This window comes from Spermophilus citellus (assembly GCF_964194105.1).
Source record: "Spermophilus citellus genome assembly, chromosome: 1".
In the NCBI taxonomy this organism is placed as follows: Eukaryota; Metazoa; Chordata; class Mammalia; order Rodentia; family Sciuridae; genus Spermophilus; species Spermophilus citellus.
In genome coordinates, this window is record NC_138182.1 from 104,193,942 (window position 1) to 104,220,467 (window position 26,526).

Genomic DNA, 26,526 nt, shown 5'->3' on the forward strand with positions numbered 1-26,526 from the left:
TTGTTTCCTATTGATGTAGCCCTAATCAGAGACCAGCGCAAATCACTTACATGGAAAGGGGTTGCCTATCTTCGAAAAAACAACCAGTTTCCTGAAATCTCAGCACACATTTTTTCACCCAATCTTGATGACACTTTCAGGTAATGATCAGTACCCCAATACCACTTGTCTCACCAAATTTCGTTCTTCCAAGTTAAACCGTTCGTTGGCAGTAACAGTTTTTATATTTAGGTTTCACTCTGTTTTCTCCTATATGGATACATGTAGTTGGAACTCTAAATCAAACACGGTTTGTGCTAGCTCTTTGAAACTTGACAGAATAAAGCAGTTCCAAGTTCTATCACTATGGTTTGTTTCCTATTGATGTAGCCCTATGCAGAGACTGGAGCAAATCACTTTCATGGAAATGGGTTGGCAAGCTTCCAAAAACTACGAGTTTCCTGAAATCTCAGCACACATTTTTTCACCCAATCTTGACGACACTTTCAGGTAATGATCAGTACCCCAATCCCGCTTGGCTCACCAAATTTTGTCTTCTAGGTTAAATCGTTCGTTGGCATTAACAGTTTTAATTTGTAGGTTTCACTATGTTTTCTCCTATATGGATACATGTAGTTGGAACTCTAAATCAAACACGGTTTGTGCTAGCTCTTTGAAACTTGACACAATAAAATAATTCCTAGTTCTATCTTTATGGATTGTTTCCTACTGATGTAGCCCTAAGCAGAGACTGGCGCAAATCACTTTCATAGAAAGGGGTTGCCAAGCTTCCAAAAAACGACGAGTTTCCTGAAATCTCAGCACACACTTTTTCACCCAATCTTGATGACACTTTCAGGTAATGATCAGTACCCCAATCCCACTTGGCTCACCATATTTCCTTCTTCTAGGTTAAACCGTTCGTTGGCAGTAAGAGTTTTAATTTTTAGGTTTCACTCTATTTTCTTCTATATGGATACATGTAGTTGGAACTCTAAAACAAACACGGTTTGTGCTAGCTCTTTGAAACTTGACACAATAAAATAGTTCCAAGTTCTATCTCTATGGATTGTTTCCTATTGATGTAGGCCTATGCAGATACTGGCACAAATCACTTTCATGGAAAGTGGTTGGCAAGCTTCCAAAAAACTACGATTTTCCTGAAATCTCAGCACACATTTTTTCACCCAATCTTAATGACACTTTCAGGTAATGATCAGTACCCAATCCCACTTGGCTCACCAAATTTCGTTCTTCTTCTTTAATCTGTTCGTTGGGAGTAACAGTTTTAATTTTTAGGTTTCACTCTGTTTTCTCCTATATGGATACATGTATTTGGAACCCTAAATCAAAGACGGTTTGTGCTAGCTCTTTGAAACTTGACAGAATAAAGTAGTTCCAAGTTCTATCTCTATGATTTCTTTCCTATTGATGTAGCCCTAAGCAGAGACTGGCGCAAATCACTTTCATGAGAGGGGTTGCCAAGCTTCCAAAAAAATATGAGTTTCCTGAAATCTCAGCACACATTTTTTCACCCAATCTTGATGACACTTTCAGGTAATGATCAATACCCCAATCCCACTTGGCTCACCAAATTCCCTTCTTCTAGGTTAAATCGTTCGTTGGTATTAACAGTTTTAATTTGTAGGATTCACTCTGTTTTCTCCTATATGGATACATGTTTTTGGAACTCTAAATCAAACACGGTTTGTGCTAGTTCTTTGAAACTTGACACAATAAAATAGTTCCTAGTTCTATCTTTAAGGATTGTTTCCTACTGATGTAGCCCTAAGCAGAGACTGGCGCAAATCACTTTAATGGAAAGGGGTTGGCAAGCTTCCAAAATACTACGAGTTTCCTGAAATCTCAGCACACATTTTTTCACTGAATCTTGGTGACAATTTCACGTAATAATCAGTACACCAATCCCACTTGGCTCACCAAATTTCGTTCTTCTAGGTTAAACCGTTTGTTGGCAGTAACAGTTTTAATTTTTAAGTTTCACTCTGTTTTCTCCTATATGGATACATGTAGTTGGAACTCTAAATCAAACACGGTTTGTGGTAGCTCTTTGAAACTTGACACAATAAATTAGTTCCAAGTTCTATCCCTATGGTTTGTTTCCTATTGATGTAGCTCTAAGCACAGACTGGCGCAAATCACTTTCATGGAAAGGGGTTGCCAAGCTTCCAAAAAACTACGAGATTCCTGGAATCTCAGCACACATTTTTTCACCCAATCTTGATGACACTCTCAGGTAATGATCAGTACCCCAATCGCACTTGGCTTACCAAATTTCGTTCTTCTACGTTAAACCGTTCGTTGGCAGTAAGAGTTTTAATTTTTAGGTTTCACTCTGTTTTCTCGTATATGGATACATGTAGTTGCAACTCTAAATCAAACACGGTTTGTGCTAGCTCTTTGAAACTTGACACAATAAATTAGTTCCAAGTTTTATCTCTATGGTTTGTTTCTTATTGATGTAGCCCGAAGCAGAGACTGGCGCAAATCACTTTTATTGAAAGGGGTGTCAAAGCTTCCAAAAAACTATGACTATCCTGAAATCTCAGCACACATTTCTTAACCCAATCTGGTGACACTTTCAGGTAATGATCAGTACCCCAATCCCACTTGGCTCACCAAATTTCGTTCTTCTAGGTTAATCCGTTCGTTGGGATTAACAGTTTAAATTTTTAGGTTTCACTCTCTTTTCTCATATATGGATACATGTAGTTGGAACTCTAAATCAAAGACGGTTTGCGCTAGCTCTTTGAAACTTTACACAATAAAATAGTTCCAGTTCTATCTCTATGGATTGTTTCCTATTGATGTAGCCCTAAGCAGAGACTGGCGAAAATCACTTTCATGGAAAGGGGTTGCCAAGCTTCCAAAAAACTACGAGTTTCCTGAAATCTCAGCACACTTTTTTTCACCCAATCTTGATGACACTTTCAGGTAATGATCATTACCCCAATCTCACTTGGCTCACCAAATTTCCTTCTTCGAGGTTAAACCGTTCGTTGGCAGTAACAGTTTTAATTTTTAGGTTTCACTCTGTTTTCTCCTATATGGATACATGTACTTGGAACTCTAAATCAAACACGGTTTGTGCTAGCTCTTTGAAACTTGACACAATAAAGTAGTTCCAAGTTCTATCTTTATGGTTTGTTTCTTATTGATGTAGCCCTAAGCAGAGACTGGTGCAAATCACTTATATGGAAAGGGGTTGCCAAGCTTCCAAAAAACTACGAGTTTCCTGAAATCTCAGCACACATTTTTTCACCCAATCTTGATGACCCTTTCAGGTAATGTTCAGAATCCCAATCCCACTTGGCTCACCAAATTTGATTCTTCTAGTTTAAACAGTTTGTTGGCAGTAACAGTTTTAATTTTTAGGTTTCACTCTGTTTTCTCCTATATGGATACATGTACTGGGAACTCTAAATCAAACACGGTTTGTGCTAGCTCTTTGAAACTTGACACCATAAAGTAGTTCCATGTTCTATCTCTATGGTTTGTTTCCTATTGATGTAGCCCTAAGCAGAGACTGGCGCAAATCACTTTCATGGAAAAGGGTTGACAAGCTTCCAAAAAACTACGAGTTTACTGGAATCTCAGCACACACTTTTTCACCCAATCTTGATGACACTCTCAGGTAATGATCAGTACCCCAATCGCACTTGGCTCACCAAATTTCGTTCTTCTAGGTTAAACCGTTCGTTGGCAGTAACAGTTTTAATTTTTAGGTTTCACTCTGTTTTCTCCTATATGGATACATGTAGTTGCAACTCTAAATCAAACACGGTTTGTGCTAGCTCTTTGACACTGGACACAATAAATTAGTTCCAAGTTTTATCTCTATGGTTTGTTTCCTATTGATGTAGCCCTAAGCAGAGACTGGCGCAAATCACTTACATGGAAAGGCGTTGCCAAGCTTCCAAATAACTACGAGATTCCTGAAATCTCAGCACACATTTTTGCACCCAATCTTGATGACACTTTCAGGTAAATATCTGTACCCCAATCCCACTTGGCTCACCAAATTTCGTTCTTCTAGTTTAACCGTTCTTTGGCAGTAACAGTTTTAATTTGTAGGATTCACTCTGTTTTCTCCTATATGGATACATGTAGTTGGAACTCTAAATCAAACACGGTTTGTGCTAGCTCTTTGAAACTTGACACAATAAAATAGTTCCAATTTCTATCTATGGATTGTTTCCTATTGATGTAGCCCTAAGCAGAGACTGGCGCAAATCACTTTCATGGAGAGGGGTTGCCAAGCTTTCAAAAAACTACGAGTTTCCTGAAATCTCAGCACACATTTTTTCACCCAAACTTGGTGACACTTTCAGGTAATGATCATGACACCAATCCCACTTGGCTCACCAAATTTCGTTCTTCTAAGTTAATCCGTTCGTTGGGTGGAACAGTTTAAATTTTTAGGTTTCACTCTGTTTTCTCCTATACGGATACATGTAGTTGGAACTCTAAATCAAACAGGGTTTGTGATAGCTCTTTGAAACTTGACAGAATAAAGCAGTTCCAAGTTCTATCTCTATGGTTTGTTTCCTATTGATGTAGCCCTAATCAGAGACCAGCGCAAATCACTTACATGGAAAGGGGTTGCCTATCTTCGAAAAAACAACCAGTTTCCTGAAATCTCAGCACACATTTTTTCACCCAACCTTGATGACACTTTCAGGTAATGATCAGTACCCCAATACCACTTGTCTCACCAAATTTCATTCTTCCAAGTTAAACCGTTCGTTGGCAGTAACAGTTTTTATATTTAGGTTTCACTCTGTTTTCTCCTATATGGATACATGTAGTTGGAACTCTAAATCAAACACGGTTTGTGCTAGCTCTTTGAAACTTGACAGAATAAAGCAGTTCCAAGTTCTATCACTATGGTTTGTTTCCTATTGATGTAGCCCTATGCAGAGACTGGAGCAAATCACTTTCATGGAAATGGGTTGGCAAGCTTCCAAAAACTACGAGTTTCCTGAAATCTCAGCACACATTTTTTCACCCAATCTTGATGACACTTTCAGGTAATGATCAGTACCCCAATCCCGCTTGGCTCACCAAATTTTGTCTTCTAGGTTAAATCGTTCGTTGGCATTAACAGTTTTAATTTGTAGGTTTCACTATGTTTTCTCCTATATGGATACATGTAGTTGGAACTCTAAATCAAACACGGTTTGTGCTAGCTCTTTGAAACTTGACACAATAAAATAATTCCTAGTTCTATCTTTATGGATTGTTTCCTACTGATGTAGCCCTAAGCAGAGACTGGCGCAAATCACTTTCATAGAAAGGGGTTGCCAAGCTTCCAAAAAACGACGAGTTTCCTGAAATCTCAGCACACACTTTTTCACCCAATCTTGATGACACTTTCAGGTAATGATCAGTACCCCAATCCCACTTGGCTCACCATATTTCCTTCTTCTAGGTTAAACCGTTCGTTGGCAGTAAGAGTTTTAATTTTTAGGTTTCACTCTATTTTCTTCTATATGGATACATGTAGTTGGAACTCTAAAACAAACACGGTTTGTGCTAGCTCTTTGAAACTTGACACAATAAAATAGTTCCAAGTTCTATCTCTATGGATTGTTTCCTATTGATGTAGGCCTATGCAGAGACTGGCACAAATCACTTTCATGGAAAGTGGTTGGCAAGCTTCCAAAAAACTACGATTTTCCTGAAATCTCAGCACACATTTTTTCACCCAATCTTAATGACACTTTCAGGTAATGATCAGTACCCAATCCCACTTGGCTCACCAAATTTCGTTCTTCTTCTTTAATCTGTTCGTTGGGAGTAACAGTTTTAATTTTTAGGTTTCACTCTGTTTTCTCCTATATGGATACATGTATTTGGAACCCTAAATCAAAGACGGTTTGTGCTAGCTCTTTGAAACTTGACAGAATAAAGTAGTTCCAAGTTCTATCTCTATGATTTCTTTCCTATTGATGTAGCCCTAAGCAGAGACTGGCGCAAATCACTTTCATGGAGAGGGGTTGCCAAGCTTCCAAAAAACTATGAGTTTCCTGAAATCTCAGCACACATTTTTTCACCCAATCTTGATGACACTTTCAGGTAATGATCAATACCCCAATCCCACTTGGCTCACCAAATTCCCTTCTTCTAGGTTAAATCGTTCGTTGGTATTAACAGTTTTAATTTGTAGGATTCACTCTGTTTTCTCCTATATGGATACATGTTTTTGGAACTCTAAATCAAACACGGTTTGTGCTAGTTCTTTGAAACTTGACACAATAAAATAGTTCCTAGTTCTATCTTTAAGGATTGTTTCCTACTGATGTAGCCCTAAGCAGAGACTGGCGCAAATCACTTTAATGGAAAGGGGTTGGCAAGCTTCCAAAATACTACGAGTTTCCTGAAATCTCAGCACACATTTTTTCACTGAATCTTGGTGACACTTTCACGTAATAATCAGTACACCAATCCCACTTGGCTCACCAAATTTCGTTCTTCTAGGTTAAACCGTTCGTTGGCAGTAACAGTTTTAATTTTTAAGTTTCACTCTGTTTTCTCCTATATGGATACATGTAGTTGGAACTCTAAATCAAACACGGTTTGTGGTAGCTCTTTGAAACTTGACACAATAAATTAGTTCCAAGTTCTATCCCTATGGTTTGTTTCCTATTGATGTAGCTCTAAGCACAGACTGGCGCAAATCACTTTCATGGAAAGGGGTTGCCAAGCTTCCAAAAAACTACGAGATTCCTGGAATCTCAGCACACATTTTTTCACCCAATCTTGATGACACTCTCAGGTAATGATCAGTACCCCAATCGCACTTGGCTTACCAAATTTCGTTCTTCTACGTTAAACCGTTCGTTGGCAGTAAGAGTTTTAATTTTTAGGTTTCACTCTGTTTTCTCGTATATGGATACATGTAGTTGCAACTCTAAATCAAACACGGTTTGTGCTAGCTCTTTGAAACTTGACACAATAAATTAGTTCCAAGTTTTATCTCTATGGTTTGTTTCTTATTGATGTAGCCCGAAGCAGAGACTGGCGCAAATCACTTTTATTGAAAGGGGTGTCAAAGCTTCCAAAAAACTATGACTATCCTGAAATCTCAGCACACATTTCTTAACCCAATCTGGTGACACTTTCAGGTAATGATCAGTACCCCAATCCCACTTGGCTCACCAAATTTCGTTCTTCTAGGTTAATCCGTTCGTTGGGATTAACAGTTTAAATTTTTAGGTTTCACTCTCTTTTCTCATATATGGATACATGTAGTTGGAACTCTAAATCAAAGACGGTTTGCGCTAGCTCTTTGAAACTTTACACAATAAAATAGTTCCAGTTCTATCTCTATGGATTGTTTCCTATTGATGTAGCCCTAAGCAGAGACTGGCGAAAATCACTTTCATGGAAAGGGGTTGCCAAGCTTCCAAAAAACTACGAGTTTCCTGAAATCTCAGCACACTTTTTTTCACCCAATCTTGATGACACTTTCAGGTAATGATCATTACCCCAATCTCACTTGGCTCACCAAATTTCCTTCTTCGAGGTTAAACCGTTCGTTGGCAGTAACAGTTTTAATTTTTAGGTTTCACTCTGTTTTCTCCTATATGGATACATGTACTTGGAACTCTAAATCAAACACGGTTTGTGCTAGCTCTTTGAAACTTGACACAATAAAGTAGTTCCAAGTTCTATCTTTATGGTTTGTTTCTTATTGATGTAGCCCTAAGCAGAGACTGGTGCAAATCACTTATATGGAAAGGGGTTGCCAAGCTTCCAAAAAACTACGAGTTTCCTGAAATCTCAGCACACATTTTTTCACCCAATCTTGATGACCCTTTCAGGTAATGTTCAGAATCCCAATCCCACTTGGCTCACCAAATTTGATTCTTCTAGTTTAAACAGTTTGTTGGCAGTAACAGTTTTAATTTTTAGGTTTCACTCTGTTTTCTCCTATATGGATACATGTACTGGGAACTCTAAATCAAACACGGTTTGTGCTAGCTCTTTGAAACTTGACACCATAAAGTAGTTCCATGTTCTATCTCTATGGTTTGTTTCCTATTGATGTAGCCCTAAGCAGAGACTGGCGCAAATCACTTTCATGGAAAAGGGTTGACAAGCTTCCAAAAAACTACGAGTTTACTGGAATCTCAGCACACACTTTTTCACCCAATCTTGATGACACTCTCAGGTAATGATCAGTACCCCAATCGCACTTGGCTCACCAAATTTCGTTCTTCTAGGTTAAACCGTTCGTTGGCAGTAACAGTTTTAATTTTTAGGTTTCACTCTGTTTTCTCCTATATGGATACATGTAGTTGCAACTCTAAATCAAACACGGTTTGTGCTAGCTCTTTGACACTGGACACAATAAATTAGTTCCAAGTTTTATCTCTATGGTTTGTTTCCTATTGATGTAGCCCTAAGCAGAGACTGGCGCAAATCACTTACATGGAAAGGCGTTGCCAAGCTTCCAAATAACTACGAGATTCCTGAAATCTCAGCACACATTTTTGCACCCAATCTTGATGACACTTTCAGGTAAATATCTGTACCCCAATCCCACTTGGCTCACCAAATTTCGTTCTTCTAGTTTAACCGTTCTTTGGCAGTAACAGTTTTAATTTGTAGGATTCACTCTGTTTTCTCCTATATGGATACATGTAGTTGGAACTCTAAATCAAACACGGTTTGTGCTAGCTCTTTGAAACTTGACACAATAAAATAGTTCCAATTTCTATCTATGGATTGTTTCCTATTGATGTAGCCCTAAGCAGAGACTGGCGCAAATCACTTTCATGGAGAGGGGTTGCCAAGCTTTCAAAAAACTACGAGTTTCCTGAAATCTCAGCACACATTTTTTCACCCAAACTTGGTGACACTTTCAGGTAATGATCATGACACCAATCCCACTTGGCTCACCAAATTTCGTTCTTCTAAGTTAATCCGTTCGTTGGGTGGAACAGTTTAAATTTTTAGGTTTCACTCTGTTTTCTCCTATACGGATACATGTAGTTGGAACTCTAAATCAAACAGGGTTTGTGATAGCTCTTTGAAACTTGACAGAATAAAGCAGTTCCAAGTTCTATCTCTATGGTTTGTTTCCTATTGATGTAGCCCTAATCAGAGACCAGCGCAAATCACTTACATGGAAAGGGGTTGCCTATCTTCGAAAAAACAACCAGTTTCCTGAAATCTCAGCACACATTTTTTCACCCAACCTTGATGACACTTTCAGGTAATGATCAGTACCCCAATACCACTTGTCTCACCAAATTTCATTCTTCCAAGTTAAACCGTTCGTTGGCAGTAACAGTTTTTATATTTAGGTTTCACTCTGTTTTCTCCTATATGGATACATGTAGTTGGAACTCTAAATCAAACACGGTTTGTGCTAGCTCTTTGAAACTTGACAGAATAAAGCAGTTCCAAGTTCTATCACTATGGTTTGTTTCCTATTGATGTAGCCCTATGCAGAGACTGGAGCAAATCACTTTCATGGAAATGGGTTGGCAAGCTTCCAAAAACTACGAGTTTCCTGAAATCTCAGCACACATTTTTTCACCCAATCTTGATGACACTTTCAGGTAATGATCAGTACCCCAATCCCGCTTGGCTCACCAAATTTTGTCTTCTAGGTTAAATCGTTCGTTGGCATTAACAGTTTTAATTTGTAGGTTTCACTATGTTTTCTCCTATATGGATACATGTAGTTGGAACTCTAAATCAAACACGGTTTGTGCTAGCTCTTTGAAACTTGACACAATAAAATAATTCCTAGTTCTATCTTTATGGATTGTTTCCTACTGATGTAGCCCTAAGCAGAGACTGGCGCAAATCACTTTCATAGAAAGGGGTTGCCAAGCTTCCAAAAAACGACGAGTTTCCTGAAATCTCAGCACACACTTTTTCACCCAATCTTGATGACACTTTCAGGTAATGATCAGTACCCCAATCCCACTTGGCTCACCATATTTCCTTCTTCTAGGTTAAACCGTTCGTTGGCAGTAAGAGTTTTAATTTTTAGGTTTCACTCTATTTTCTTCTATATGGATACATGTAGTTGGAACTCTAAAACAAACACGGTTTGTGCTAGCTCTTTGAAACTTGACACAATAAAATAGTTCCAAGTTCTATCTCTATGGATTGTTTCCTATTGATGTAGGCCTATGCAGAGACTGGCACAAATCACTTTCATGGAAAGTGGTTGGCAAGCTTCCAAAAAACTACGATTTTCCTGAAATCTCAGCACACATTTTTTCACCCAATCTTAATGACACTTTCAGGTAATGATCAGTACCCAATCCCACTTGGCTCACCAAATTTCGTTCTTCTTCTTTAATCTGTTCGTTGGGAGTAACAGTTTTAATTTTTAGGTTTCACTCTGTTTTCTCCTATATGGATACATGTATTTGGAACCCTAAATCAAAGACGGTTTGTGCTAGCTCTTTGAAACTTGACAGAATAAAGTAGTTCCAAGTTCTATCTCTATGATTTCTTTCCTATTGATGTAGCCCTAAGCAGAGACTGGCGCAAATCACTTTCATGGAGAGGGGTTGCCAAGCTTCCAAAAAACTATGAGTTTCCTGAAATCTCAGCACACATTTTTTCACCCAATCTTGATGACACTTTCAGGTAATGATCAATACCCCAATCCCACTTGGCTCACCAAATTCCCTTCTTCTAGGTTAAATCGTTCGTTGGTATTAACAGTTTTAATTTGTAGGATTCACTCTGTTTTCTCCTATATGGATACATGTTTTTGGAACTCTAAATCAAACACGGTTTGTGCTAGTTCTTTGAAACTTGACACAATAAAATAGTTCCTAGTTCTATCTTTAAGGATTGTTTCCTACTGATGTAGCCCTAAGCAGAGACTGGCGCAAATCACTTTAATGGAAAGGGGTTGGCAAGCTTCCAAAATACTACGAGTTTCCTGAAATCTCAGCACACATTTTTTCACTGAATCTTGGTGACACTTTCACGTAATAATCAGTACACCAATCCCACTTGGCTCACCAAATTTCGTTCTTCTAGGTTAAACCGTTCGTTGGCAGTAACAGTTTTAATTTTTAAGTTTCACTCTGTTTTCTCCTATATGGATACATGTAGTTGGAACTCTAAATCAAACACGGTTTGTGGTAGCTCTTTGAAACTTGACACAATAAATTAGTTCCAAGTTCTATCCCTATGGTTTGTTTCCTATTGATGTAGCTCTAAGCACAGACTGGCGCAAATCACTTTCATGGAAAGGGGTTGCCAAGCTTCCAAAAAACTACGAGATTCCTGGAATCTCAGCACACATTTTTTCACCCAATCTTGATGACACTCTCAGGTAATGATCAGTACCCCAATCGCACTTGGCTTACCAAATTTCGTTCTTCTACGTTAAACCGTTCGTTGGCAGTAAGAGTTTTAATTTTTAGGTTTCACTCTGTTTTCTCCTATATGGATACATGTAGTTGGAACTCTAAATCAAATGCGGTTTGTGCTAGCTTTTTGAAACTTGACACAATAAAATAGTTCTAGTTTTATCTCTATGGATTGTTTCCTATTGATGTAGCCCTAAGCAGAGACTGGCAAAAATCACTTTCATGGAAAGGGGTTGCCAACCTTCCAAAAAACTACGAGTTTCCTGAAATCTCAGCACACTTTTTTTCACCCAATCTTGATGACACATTCTGGTAATGATCAGTACCCCAATCCCACTTGGCTCACCAAATTTCTTTCTTCTAGGTTAAACCGTTCATTGGCAGTAACAGTTTTAATTTTTAGGTTTCACTCTGTTTTCTCCTATATGGATACATGTACTTGGAACTCTAAATCAAACACGGTTTTTGCTAGCTCTTTGAAACTTGACACAATAAAGTAGTTCCAAGTTCTATCTTTATGGTTTGTTTCCTATTGATGTAGCCCTAAGCAGAGACTGGTGCAAATCACTTATATCGGAAGGGGTGGCCAAGCTTCTAAAAAACTACGAGTTTCCTGAAATCTCAGCACACATTTTTTCACCCAATCTTGATGACCCTTTCAGGTAATGTTCAGAACCCCAATCCCACTTGGCTCACCAAATTTCGTTCTTCTAGGTTAAACCGTTCGTTGGCAGTAACAGTTTTAATTTTTAGGTTTCACTCTGTTTTCTCCTATATGGATACATGTAGTTGGAACTCTAAATCAAACGCGGTTTGTGCTAGCTCTTTGAAACTTGACACAATAAAGTAGTTACAAGTTCAATCTCTATGGTTTGTTTCCTATTGATGTAGCCCTAAGCAGAGACTGGCGCAAATCACTTTCATGGAAAGGGGTTGACAAGCTTCCAAAAAACTACGAGATTCCTGGAATCTCAGCACACATTTTTTCACCCAATCTTGATGACACTCTCAGGTAATGATCAGTACCCCAATCGCACTTGGCTCACCAAATTTCGTTCTTCTACGTTAAACCGTTCTTTGGCAGTAACAGTTTTAATTTTTAGGTTTCACTCTGTTTTCTCCTATATGGATACATGTAGTTGCAACTCTAAATCAAACACGGTTTGTGCTAGCTCATTGAAACTTGACACAATAAGTTAGTTCCAAGTTTTATCTCTATGGTTTGTTTACTATCGATGTAGCCATAAGCAGAGACTGGCGCAAATCACTTTCATAGAAAGGGGTTGCCAAACTTCCAAAAAACTACGAATTCCTGAAATCTCAGCAAACTTTTTTTCACCCAATCTTGATGACACTTCCAGGTAATGATCAGTACCCCAATCCTACTTGGCACACCAAATTTCGTTCTTCTAGGTTAAACCGTTCGTTGGCAGTAACAGTTTTAATTTTTGGGTTTCACTATGTTTTCTCCTATATGGATACATGTTGTTGGATCTCTAAATCAAACACGGTTTGTGCTAGCTCTTTGAAACTTGACACAATAAAAGAGTTTCAAGTTCTATCTCTATGGATTGTTTCGTATTGATGTAGCCCTAAGCAGAGACTGGCGCAAATCACTTTCATTGAAAGGTGTTGCCAGCTTCCAAAAAAATACGAGTTTCCTGAAATCTCAGCACACATTTTTTCACCCAATCTTGATGACACTTTCAGGTAAAGATCAGTACCCCAACCCACTTGGATCAACAAATTTCGTTCTTCTAGGTTAAACCGTTCATTGGCAGTAACAGTTTTAATTTTTAGGTTTCACTCTGTTTTCTCCTGTATGGATACATGCAGTTGGAACTCTAAATCAAACACGGTTTGTGCTAGCTCTTTGAAACTTGACACAATAAATTAGTTCCAAGTTCTATCTATAGATTGTTTCCTATTGATGTAGCCCTAAGCAGAGACTGGCGCAAATCACTTTCATGGAAAGGGGTTGCCAAGCTTCCAAAAAACTACGAGTTTCCGGAAATATCAGCACACATTTTTTCACCCAATCTTGATGACTCTTTCAGGTAATGATCATTACCCCAATCTCACTTGGCTCACCAAATTTCCTTCTTCGAGGTTAAACCGTTCGTTGGCAGTAACAGTTTTAATTTTTAGGTTTCACTCTGTTTTCTCCTATATGGATACATGTACTGGGAACTCTAAATCAAACACGGTTTGTGCTAGCTCTTTGAAACTTGACACAATAAAGTAGTTCCAAGTTCTATCTTTATGGTTTGTTTCCTATTGATGTAGCCCTAAGCAGAGACTGGTGCAAATCACTTATATGGAAAGGGGTTGCCAAGCTTCCAAAAAACTACGAGTTTCCTGAAATCTCAGCACACATTTTTTCACCCAATCTTGATGACCCTTTCAGGTAATGTTCAGAATCCCAATCCCACTTGGCTCACCAAATTTGATTCTTCTAGTTTAAACAGTTTGTTGGCAGTAACAGTTTTAATTTTTAGGTTTCACTCTGTTTTCTCCTATATGGATACATGTACTGGGAACTCTAAATCAAACACGGTTTGTGCTAGCTCTTTGAAACTTGACACAATAAAGTAGTTCCAAGTTCTATCTCTATGGTTTGTTTCCTATTGATGTAGCCCTAAGCAGAGACTGGCGCAAATCACTTTCATTTAAAAGGGTTGACAAGCTTCCAAAAAACTACGAGTTTCCTGGAATCTCAGCACACACTTTTTCACCCAATCTTGATGACACTCTCAGGTAATGATCAGTACCCCAATCGCACTTGGCTCACCAAATTTCGTTCTTCTAGGTTAAACCGTTCGTTGGCAGTAACAGTTTTAATTTTTAGGTTTCACTCTGTTTTCTCCTATATGGATACAGTTGTTGGAACTCTAAATCAAACACGGTTTGTGCTAGCTCTTTGACACTTGACACAATAAATTAGTTCCAAGTTTTATCTCTATGGTTTGTTTCCTATTGATGTAGCCCTAAGCAGAGACTGGCGCAAATCACTTACATGGAAAGGCGTTGCCAAGCTTCCAAATAACTACGAGATTCCTGAAATCTCAGCACACATTTTTGCACCCAATCTTGATGACACTTTCAGGTAAATATCTGTACCCCAATCCCACTTGGCTCACCAAATTTCGTTCTTCTAGTTTAAACCGTTCTTTGGCAGTAACAGTTTTAAATTTTAGGTTTCACTCTGTTTTCTCCTGTATGGATACATGTAGTTGGAACTCTAAATCAAACACGGTTTGTGCTAGCTCTTTGAAACTTGACACAATAAATCAGTTCCAAGATCTATCTATGGATTGTTTCCTATTGATGTAGCCCTAAGCAGAGACTGGCGCAAATCACTTTCATGGAAAGGGGTTGCCAAGCTTCCAAAAAACTACGAGTTTCCGGAAATATCAGCACACATTTTTTCACCCAATGTTGATGACACTTTCAGGTAATGATCAGTACCCCAATTTCACTAGGCTCACCAAATTTCGTTCTTGTAGGTTAAACCGTTCGTTTGCAGTAACAGTTTAAATTTTTAGGTTTCACTCTGTTTTCTCCTATATGGATACATGTAGCTGCAACTCTAAATCAAACACGGTTTGTGCTAGCTCTTTGAAACTTGACACAATAAATTAGTTCCAAGTTCTATTTCTATGGTTTGTTTCCTATTGATGTAGCTCTAAGCAGAGACTGGCGCAAATCACTTTCATTTAAAAGGGTTGACAAGCTTCCAAAAAACTACGAAATTCCTGGAATCTCAGCACACATTTTTTCACCCAATCTTGATGACACTCTCAGGTAATGATCAGTACCCCAATCGCACTTGGTTCACCAAATTTTGTTCTTCTACGTTAAACCGTTCGTTGGCAGTAACAGTTTTAATTTTTAGGTTTCACTCTGTTTTCTCCTATATGGATACATGTAGTTGCAACTCTAAATCAAACACGGTTTGTGCTAGCTCTTTGAAACTTGACACAATAAATTAGTACCAAGTTTTATCTCTATGGTTTGTTTCCTATTGACGTAGCCCTAAGCAGAGACTGGCGAAAATCACTTTCATGGAAAGGGGTTGCTAAGCTACCAAAAAACTACGAGTATCCTGAAATCTCAGCACACATTTCTAAACCCAATCTGGTGACACTTTCAGGTAATGATCAGTACCCCAATCCCACTTGGCTCACCAAATTTCATTCTTCTAGGTTAATCCGTTCGTTGGGATTAACAGTTTAAATTTTTAGGTTTCACTCTGTTTTCCCCTATATGGATACATGTAGTTGGAACTCTAAATCAAAGACGGTTTGTGCTAGCTCTTTGAAACTTGACACAATAAATAGTTCCAGTTCTATCTCTATGGATTGTTTCCTATTGATGTAGCCCTAAGCAGAGACTAGCGAAAATCACTTTCATGGAATGGGGTTGCCAAGCTTCCAAAAAACTACGAGCTTCCTGAAATCTCAGCACACTTTTTTTCACCCTATCTTGATGACACTTTCAGGTAATGATCAGTACCCCAATCCCACTTGGCTCACCAATTTTCGTTCTTCTAGGTTAAACCGTTTGTTGGCAGTAACAGTTTTAATTTTTAGGTTTCACTCTGTTTTCTCCTATATGGATACATGTACTTGGAACTCTAAATCAAACACGGTTTGTGCTAGCTCTTTGAAACTTGACACAATAAAGTAGTTCCAAGTTCTATCTTTATGGTTTGTTTCCTATTGATGTAGCCCTAAGCAGAGACTGGTGCAAATCACTTATATGGAAAGGCGTTGCCAAGCTTCCAAAAAACTACGAGTTTCCTGAAAATTCAGCACACATTTTTTCACCCAGTCTTGATGACCCTTTCAGGTAATGTTCAGAACCCCAATTCCACTTGGCTCACCAAATTTCATTCTTCTAGGTTAAACCGTTCGTTTGCAGTAACAGTTTAAATTTTTAGGTTTCACTCTGTTTTCTACTTTATGGATACATGTAGTTGCAACTCTAAATCAAACACGTTTTGTGCTAGCTCTTTGAAACTTGACACAATAAATTAGTTCCAAGTACTATTTCTATGGTTTGTTTCCTATTGATGTAGCTCTAAGCAGAGACTGGCGCAAATCACTTTCATGGAAAGGGGTTGCCAAGCTTTTAAAAAACTACGAGTTTCCGGAAATCTCAGCACACATTTCTTAACCCAATCTGGTGACACTTTCAGGTAATGATCAGTACCCCAATCCCACTTGGCTCACCAAATTTCTTTCTTCTAGGTTAATCCGTTCGTTGGGATTAACAATTTAAAATTTTAGGTTTCACTCTGTTTTCTCCTATATGGATACATGTAGTTGGAACTCTAAGTCAAATGCGGTTTGTGCTAGCTTTTTGAAACTTGACACAATAAAATAGTTCTAGTTTTATCTCTATGGATTGTTTCCTATTGATGTAGCCCTAAGCAGAGACTGGCAAAAATCACTTTCATGGAAAGGGGTTGCCAACCTTCCAAAAAACTACGAGTTTCCTGAAATCTCAGCACACTTTTTTTCACCCAATCTTGATGACACTTTCTGGTAATGATCAGTACCCCAATCCCACTTGGCTCACCAAATTTCTTTCTTCTAGGTTAAACCGTTCATTGGCAGTAACAGTTTTAATTTTTAGGTTTCACTCTGTTTTCTCCTATATGGATACATGTACTTGGAACTCTAAATCAAACACGGTTTTTGCTAGCTCTTTGAAACTTGACACAATAAAGTAGTTCCAAGTTCTATCTTTATGGTTTGTTTCCTATTGATGTAGCCCTAAGCAGAGACTGGTGCAAATCACTTATATGGGAAGGGGTGGCCAAGCTTCCAAAAAACTACGAGTTTCCTGAAATCTCAGCACACATTTTTTCACCCAATCTTGATGACCCTTTCAGGTAATGTTCAGAACCCCAATCCCACTTGGCTCACCAAATTTCGTTCTTCTAGGTTAAACCGTTCGTTGGCAGTAACAGTTTTAATTTTTAGGTTTCACTCTGTTTTCTCCTATATGGATACATGTAGTTGGAACTCTAAATCAAACGCGGTTTGTGCTAGCTCTTTGAAACTTGACACAATAAAGTAGTTACAAGTTCAATCTCTATGGTTTGTTTCCTATTGATGTAGCCCTAAGCAGAGACTGGCGCAAATCACTTTCATGGAAAGGGGTTGACAAGCTTCCAAAAAACTACGAGATTCCTGGAATCTCAGCACACATTTTTTCACCCAATCTTGATGACACTCTCAGGTAATGATCAGTACCCCAATCGCACTTGGCTCACCAAATTTCGTTCTTCTACGTTAAACCGTTCTTTGGCAGTAACAGTTTTAATTTTTAGGTTTCACTCTGTTTTCTCCTATATGGATACATGTAGTTGCAACTCTAAATCAAACACGGTTTGTGCTAGCTCATTGAAACTTGACACAATAAGTTAGTTCCAAGTTTTATCTCTATGGTTTGTTTACTATTGATGTAGCCATAAGCAGAGACTGGCGCAAATCACTTTCATAAAAAGGGGTTGCCAAACTTCCAAAAAACTACGAATTCCTGAAATCTCAGCAAACTTTTTTTCACCCAATCTTGATGACACTTTCAGGTAATGATCAGTACCCCAATCCTACTTGGCACACCAAATTTCGTTCTTCTAGGTTAAACCGTTCGTTGGCAGTAACAGTTTTAATTTTTGGGTTTCACTATGTTTTCTCCTATATGGATACATGTTGTTGGATCTCTAAATCAAACACGGTTTGTGCTAGCTCTTTGAAACTTGACACAATAAAAGAGTTTCAAGTTCTATCTCTATGGATTGTTTCGTATTGATGTAGCCCTAAGCAGAGACTGGCGCAAATCACTTTCATTGAAAGGTGTTGCCAGCTTCCAAAAAAATACGAGTTTCCTGAAATCTCAGCACACATTTTTTCACCCAATCTTGATGACACTTTCAGGTAAAGATCAGTACCCCAACCCACTTGGATCAACAAATTTCGTTCTTCTAGGTTAAACCGTTCATTGGCAGTAACAGTTTTAATTTTTAGGTTTCACTCTGTTTTCTCCTGTATGGATACATGCAGTTGGAACTCTAAATCAAACACGGTTTGTGCTAGCTCTTTGAAACTTGACACAATAAATTAGTTCCAAGTTCTATCTATAGATTGTTTCCTATTGATGTAGCCCTAAGCAGAGACTGGCGCAAATCACTTTCATGGAAAGGGGTTGCCAAGCTTCCAAAAAACTACGAGTTTCCGGAAATATCAGCACACATTTTTTCACCCAATCTTGATGACTCTTTCAGGTAATGATCATTACCCCAATCTCACTTGGCTCACCAAATTTCCTTCTTCGAGGTTAAACCGTTCGTTGGCAGTAACAGTTTTAATTTTTAGGTTTCACTCTGTTTTCTCCTATATGGATACATGTACTTGGAACTCTAAATCAAACACGGTTTGTGCTAGCTCTTTGAAACTTGACACAATAAAGTAGTTCCAAGTTCTATCTTTATGGTTTGTTTCCTATTGATGTAGCCCTAAGCAGAGACTGGTGCAAATCACTTATATGGAAAGGGGTTACCAAGCTTCCAAAAAACTACGAGTTTCCTGAAATCTCAGCACACATTTTTTCACCCAATCTTGATGACCCTTTCAGGTAATGTTCAGAATCCCAATCCCACTTGGCTCACCAAATTTGATTCTTCTAGTTTAAACAGTTTGTTGGCAGTAACAGTTTTAATTTTTAGGTTTCACTCTGTTTTCTCCTATATGGATACATGTACTGGGAACTCTAAATCAAACACGGTTTGTGCTAGCTCTTTGAAACTTGACACAATAAAGTAGTTCCAAGTTCTATATCTATGGTTTGTTTCCTATTGATGTAGCCCTAAGCAGAGACTGGCGCAAATCACTTTCATGGAAAAGGGTTGACAAGCTTCCAAAAAACTACGAGTTTCCTGGAATCTCAGCACACACTTTTTCACCCAATCTTGATGACACTCTCAGGTAATGATCAGTACCCCAATCGCACTTGGCTCACCAAATTTCGTTCTTCTAGGTTAAACCGTTCGTTGGCAGTAACAGTTTTAATTTTTAGGTTTCACTCTGTTTTCTCCTATATGGATACATGTAGTTGGAACTCTAAATCAAACACGGTTTGTGCTAGCTCTTTGACACTTGACACAATAAATTAGTTCCAAGTTTTATCTCTATGGTTTGTTTCCTATTGATGTAGCCGTAAGCAGAGACTGGCGCAAATCACTTACATGGAAAGGCGTTGCCAAGCTTCCAAATAACTACGAGATTCCTGAAATCTCAGCACACATTTTTGCACCCAATCTTGATGACACTTTCAGGTAAATATCTGTACCCCAATCCCACTTGGCTCACCAAATTTCGTTCTTCTAGTTTAAACCGTTCTTTGGCAGTAACAGTTTTAAATTTTAGGTTTCACTCTGTTTTCTCCTGTATGGATACATGTAGTTGGAACTCTAAATCAAACACGGTTTGTGCTAGCTCTTTGAAACTTGACACAATAAATCAGTTCCAAGATCTATCTATGGATTGTTTCCTATTGATGTAGCCCTAAGCAGAGACTGGCGCAAATCACTTTCATGGAAAGGGGTTGCCAAGCTTCCAAAAAACTACGAGTTTCCGGAAATGTCAGCACACATTTTTTCACCCAATGTTGATGACACTTTCAGGTAATGATCAGTACCCCAATTTCACTAGGCTCACCAAATTTCGTTCTTGTAGGTTAAACCGTTCGTTTGCAGTAACAGTTTAAATTTTTAGGTTTCACTCTGTTTTCTCCTATATGGATACATGTAGCTGCAACTCTAAATCAAACACGGTTTGTGCTAGCTCTTTGAAACTTGACACAATAAATTAGTTCCAAGTTCTATTTCTATGGTTTGTTTCCTATTGATGTAGCTCTATGCAGAGACTGGCGCAAATCACTTTCATGGAAAGGGATTGCCAAGCTTCCAAAAAACTACGAAATTCCTGGAATCTCAGCACACATTTTTTCACCCAATCTTGATGACACTCTCAGGTAATGATCAGTACCCCAATCGCACTTGGTTCACCAAATTTTGTTCTTCTACGTTAAACCGTTCGTTGGCAGTAACAGTTTTAATTTTTAGGTTTCACTCTGTTTTCTCCTATATGGATACATGTAGTTGCAACTCTAAATCAAACACGGTTTGTGCTAGCTCTTTGAAACTTGACACAATAAATTAGTACCAAGTTTTATCTCTATGGTTTGTTTCCTATTGACGTAGCCCTAAGCAGAGACTGGCGAAAATCACTTTCATGGAAAGGGGTTGCTAAGCTACCAAAAAACTACGAGTATCCTGAAATCTCAGCACACATTTCTAAACCCAATCTGGTGACACTTTCAGGTAATGATCAGTACCCCAATCCCACTTGGCTCACCAAATTTCATTCTTCTAGGTTAATCCGTTCGTTGGGATTAACATTTTAAATTTTTAGGTTTCACTCTGTTTTCCCCTATATGGATACATGTAGTTGGAACTCTAAATCAAAGACGGTTTGTGCTAGCTCTTTGAAACTTGACACAATAAATAGTTCCAGTTCTATCTCTATGGATTGTTTCCTATTGATGTAGCCCTAAGCAGAGACTAGCGAAAATCACTTTCATGGAATGGGGTTGCCAAGCTTCCAAAAAACTACGAGCTTCCTGAAATCTCAGCACACTTTTTTTCACCCTATCTTGATGACACTTTCAGGTAATGATCAGTACCCCAATCCCACTTAGCTCACCAATTTTCGTTCTTCTAGGTTAAACCGTTTGTTGGCAGTAACAGTTTTAATTTTTAGGTTTCACTCTGTTTTCTCCTATATGGATACATGTACTTGGAACTCTAAATCAAACACGGTTTGTGCTAGCTCTTTGAAACTTGACACAATAAAGTAGTTCCAAGTTCTATCTTTATGGTTTGTTTCCTATTGATGTAGCCCTAAGCAGAGACTGGTGCAAATCACTTATATGGAAAGGGGTTGCCAAGCTTCCAAAAAACTACGAGTTTCCTGAAATCTCAGCACACATTTTTTCACCCAGTCTTGATGACCCTTTCAGGTAATGTTCAGAACCCCAATTCCACTTGGCTCACCAAATTTCATTCTTCTAGGTTAAACCTTTCGTTTGCAGTAACAGTTTAAATTTTTAGGTTTCACTCTGTTTTCTCCTTTATGGATACATGTAGTTGCAACTCTAAATCAAACACGTTTTGTGCTAGCTCTTTGAAACTTGACACAATAAATTAGTTCCAAGTACTATTTCTATGGTTTGTTTCCTATTGATGTAGCTCTAAGCAGAGACTGGCGCAAATCACTTTCATGGAAAGGGGTTGCCAAGCTTTTAAAAAACTACGAGTTTCCGGAAATCTCAGCACACATTTCTTAACCCAATCTGGTGACACTTTCAGGTAATGATCAGTACCCCAATCCCACTTGGCTCACCAAATTTCGTTCTTCTAGGTTAATCCGTTCGTTGGGATTAACAATTTAAAATTTTAGGTTTCACTCTGTTTTCTCCTATATGGATACATGTAGTTGGAACTCTAAATCAAATGCGGTTTGTGCTAGTTTTTTGAAACTTGACACAATAAAATAGTTCTAGTTTTATCTCTATGGATTGTTTCCTATTGATGTAGCCCTAAGCAGAGACTGGCAAAAATCACTTTCATGGAAAGGGGTTGCCAACCTTCCAAAAAACTACGAGTTTCCTGAAATCTCAGCAAACTTTTTTTCACCCAATCTTGATGACACTTTCTGGTAATGATCAGTACCCCAATCCCACTTGGCTCACCAAATTTCTTTCTTCTAGGTTAAACCGTTCATTGGCAGTAACAGTTTTAATTTTTAGGTTTCACTCTGTTTTCTCCTATATGGATACATGTACTTGGAACTCTAAATCAAACACGGTTTTTGCTAGCTCTTTGAAACTTGACACAATAAAGTAGTTCCAAGTTCTATCTTTATGGTTTGTTTCCTATTGATGTAGCCCTAAGCAGAGACTGGTGCAAATCACTTATATGGGAAGGGGTGGCCAAGCTTCCAAAAAACTACGAGTTTCCTGAAATCTCAGCACACATTTTTTCACCCAATCTTGATGACCCTTTCAGGTAATGTTCAGAACCCCAATCCCACTTGGCTCACCAAATTTCGTTCTTCTAGGTTAAACCGTTCGTTGGCAGTAACAGTTTTAATTTTTAGGTTTCACTCTGTTTTCTCCTATATGGATACATGTAGTTGGAACTCTAAATCAAACGCGGTTTGTGCTAGCTCTTTGAAACTTGACACAATAAAGTAGTTACAAGTTCAATCTCTATGGTTTGTTTCCTATTGATGTAGCCCTAAGCAGAGACTGGCGCAAATCACTTTCATGGAAAGGGGTTGACAAGCTTCCAAAAAACTATGAGATTCCTGGAATCTCAGCACACATTTTTTCACCCAATCTTGATGACACTCTCAGGTAATGATCAGTACCCCAATCGCACTTGGCTCACCAAATTTCGTTCTTCTACGTTAAACCGTTCTTTGGCAGTAACAGTTTTAATTTTTAGGTTTCACTCTGTTTTCTCCTATATGGATACATGTAGTTGCAACTCTAAATCAAACACGGTTTGTGCTAGCTCATTGAAACTTGACACAATAAGTTAGTTCCAAGTTTTATCTCTATGGTTTGTTTACTATCGATGTAGCCATAAGCAGAGACTGGCGCAAATCACTTTCATAGAAAGGGGTTGCCAAACTTCCAAAAAACTACGAATTCCTGAAATCTCAGCAAACTTTTTTTCACCCAATCTTGATGACACTTTCAGGTAATGATCAGTACCCCAATCCTACTTGGCACACCAAATTTCGTTCTTCTAGATTAAACCGTTCGTTGGCAGTAACAGTTTTAATTTTTGGGTTTCACTATGTTTTCTCCTATATGGATACATGTTGTTGGATCTCTAAATCAAACACGGTTTGTGCTAGCTCTTTGAAACTTGACACAATAAAAGAGTTTCAAGTTCTATCTCTATGGATTGTTTCGTATTGATGTAGCCCTAAGCAGAGACTGGCGCAAATCACTTTCATTGAAAGGTGTTGCCAGCTTCCAAAAAAATACGAGTTTCCTGAAATCTCAGCACACATTTTTTCACCCAATCTTGATGACACTTTCAGGTAAAGATCAGTACCCCAACCCACTTGGATCAACAAATTTCGTTCTTCTAGGTTAAACCGTTCATTGGCAGTAACAGTTTTAATTTTTAGGTTTCACTCTGTTTTCTCCTGTATGGATACATGCAGTTGGAACTCTAAATCAAACACGGTTTGTGCTAGCTCTTTGAAACTTGACACAATAAATTAGTTCCAAGTTCTATCTATAGATTGTTTCCTATTGATGTAGCCCTAAGCAGAGACTGGCGCAAATCACTTTCATGGAAAGGGGTTGCCAAGCTTCCAAAAAACTACGAGTTTCCGGAAATATCAGCACACATTTTTTCACCCAATCTTGATGACTCTTTCAGGTAATGATCAGTACCCCAATTTCACTTGGCTCACCAAATTTCGTTCTTCTAGGTTAAACCGTTCGTTTGTAGTAACAGTTTTAATTTTTAGGTTTCACTCTGTTTTCCTCTATATGGATACATGTAGTTGCAACTCTAAATCAAACACGGTTTGTGCTAGCTCTTTGAAACTTGACACAAGAAAGTAGTTCCAAGTTCTATTTCTATGGTTTGTTTCCTATTGATATAGCTCTAAGCAGAGACTGGCGCAAATCACTTTCATGGGAAGGGGTTTCCAAGCTTCCAAAAAACTACGAGATTCCTGGAATCACAGCACACATTTTTTCACCCAATCTTGATGACACTCTCAGGTAATGATCAGTACCCCAATCGCACTTGGCTCACCAAATTTCGTTTTTCTACTTTAAACCGTTCGTTGGCAGTAAGAGTTTTAATTTTTAGGTTTCACTCTGTTTTCTCCTATATGGATACGTGTAGTTGCAACTCTAAATCAAACACGGTTTGTGCTAGCTCTTTGACACTTGACACAATAAATTAGTTCCAAGTTTTATCTCTATGGTTTGTTTCCTATTGATGTAGCCCTAAGCAGAGACTGGCGCAAATCACTTTCATGGAAAGGGGTTGCCAAGCTTCCAAAAAACTACGAGTATCCTGAAATCTCAGCACACATTTCTTAACCCAATCTGGTGTCACTTTCAGGTCATGATCAGTACCCCAATCCCACTTGGCTCACCAAATTTCGTTCTTCTAGGTTAATCCGTTCGTTGGGATTAACAGTTTAAATTTTTAGGTTTCACTCTGTTTTCCCCTATATGGATACATGTAGTTGGAACTCTAAATCAAAGACGGTTTGTGCTAGCTCTTCGAAACTTGACACAATAAAATAGTTCCAGTTCTATCTCTATGGATTGTTTCCTATTGATGTAGCCCTAAGCGGAGACTGGCGAAAATCACTTTCATGGAAACGGGTTGCCAAGCTTCCAAAAAACTACGAGTTTCCTGAAATCTCAGCACACTTTTTTTCACCCAATCTTGATGACACTTTCAGGTAATGATCAGTATCCCAATCCCACTTCTCTCACGAAATTTCCTTCTTCTAGGTTAAACCGTTCGTTGGCAGTAACAGTTTTAATTTTTAGGTTTCACTCTGTTTTCTCCTATATGGATACATGTACTTGGAACTCTAAATCAAACACGGTTTGTGCTAGCTCTTTGAAACTTGACACAATAGAGTAGTTCCAAGTTCTATCTTTATGGTTTGTTTTCTATTGATGTAGCCCTAAGCAGAGACTGGTGCAAATCACTTATATGGAAAGGGGTGGCCAAGCTTCCAAAAAAGTACGAGTTTCCTGAAATCTCAGTACACATTTTTTCACCCAATCTTGATGACCCTTTCAGGTAATGTTCAGAACCCCAATCCCACTTGGCTCACCAAATTTCGTTTTTCTAGGTTAAACAGTTTGTTGGCAGTAACAGTTTTAATTTTTAGGTTTCACTCTGTTTTCACCTATATGGATACATGTAGTTGGAATTCTAAATCAAACACGGTTTGTGCTAGCTCTTTGAAACTTGACACAATAAAGTTGTTCAATGTTCTATCTCTATGGTTTGTTTCCTATTGATGTAGCCCTAAGCAGAGACTGGCGCAAATTACTTTCATGGAAAAGGGATGCCAAGCTTCCAAAAAACTACGAGTTTCCTGAAATCTCAGCACACATTTTTTCACCCAAACGTGATGACACTTTCAGGTAATGATCAGTACCCCAATCCCACTTGGCTCACCAAATTTCGTTCTTCTAGGTTAATCCGTTCGTTGGGATTAACAGTTTAAATTTTTAGGTTTCACTCTGTTTTCCCCTATATGGATACATGTAGTTGGAACTCTAAATCAAAGACGGTTTGTGCTAGCTCTTTGAAACTTGACACAATAAAATACTTCCAGTTCTATCTCTATGGATTGTTTCCTATTGATGTAGCCCTAAGCGGAGACTGGCGAAAATCACTTTCATGGAAAGGGGTTGCCAAGCTTCCAAAAAACTACGAGTTTCCTGAAATCTCAGCACACATTTTTTCACCCAAACGTGATGACACTTTCAGGTAATGATCAGTACCCCAATCACACTTGGCTCACCAAATTTCGTTATTCTATTTTAAACCGTTCTTAGGCAGTAACAGTTTTAATTTTTAGGTTTCACTCTCTTTTCTCCTGTATGGATACATGTAGTTGGAACTCTAAATCAAACACGGTTTGTGCTAGCTCTTTGAAACATGATACAATAAATTAGTTCCATGTTCTATCTCTATGGTTTGTTTCCTGTTGATGTAGCCCTAAGTATAGACTGGCACAAATCAGTTTCATGGAAAGGGGTTGCCAAGCTTCCAAAAAACTACGAGTTTCCGGAAATCTCAGCACACATTTTTTCACCCAAACTTGATGACACTTTCAGGTAATGATCAGTAACCGATTCCCACTTGGTCACCAAATTTCGTTCTTCTAGGTTAAACCGTTCGTTGGCAGTAACAGTTTTAATTTTTCGGTTTCACTATGTTTTCTCCTATATGGATACATGTTTTTGGATCTCTAAATCAAACACGGTTTGTGCTAGTTCTTTGAAACTTGACACAATAAAAGAGTTT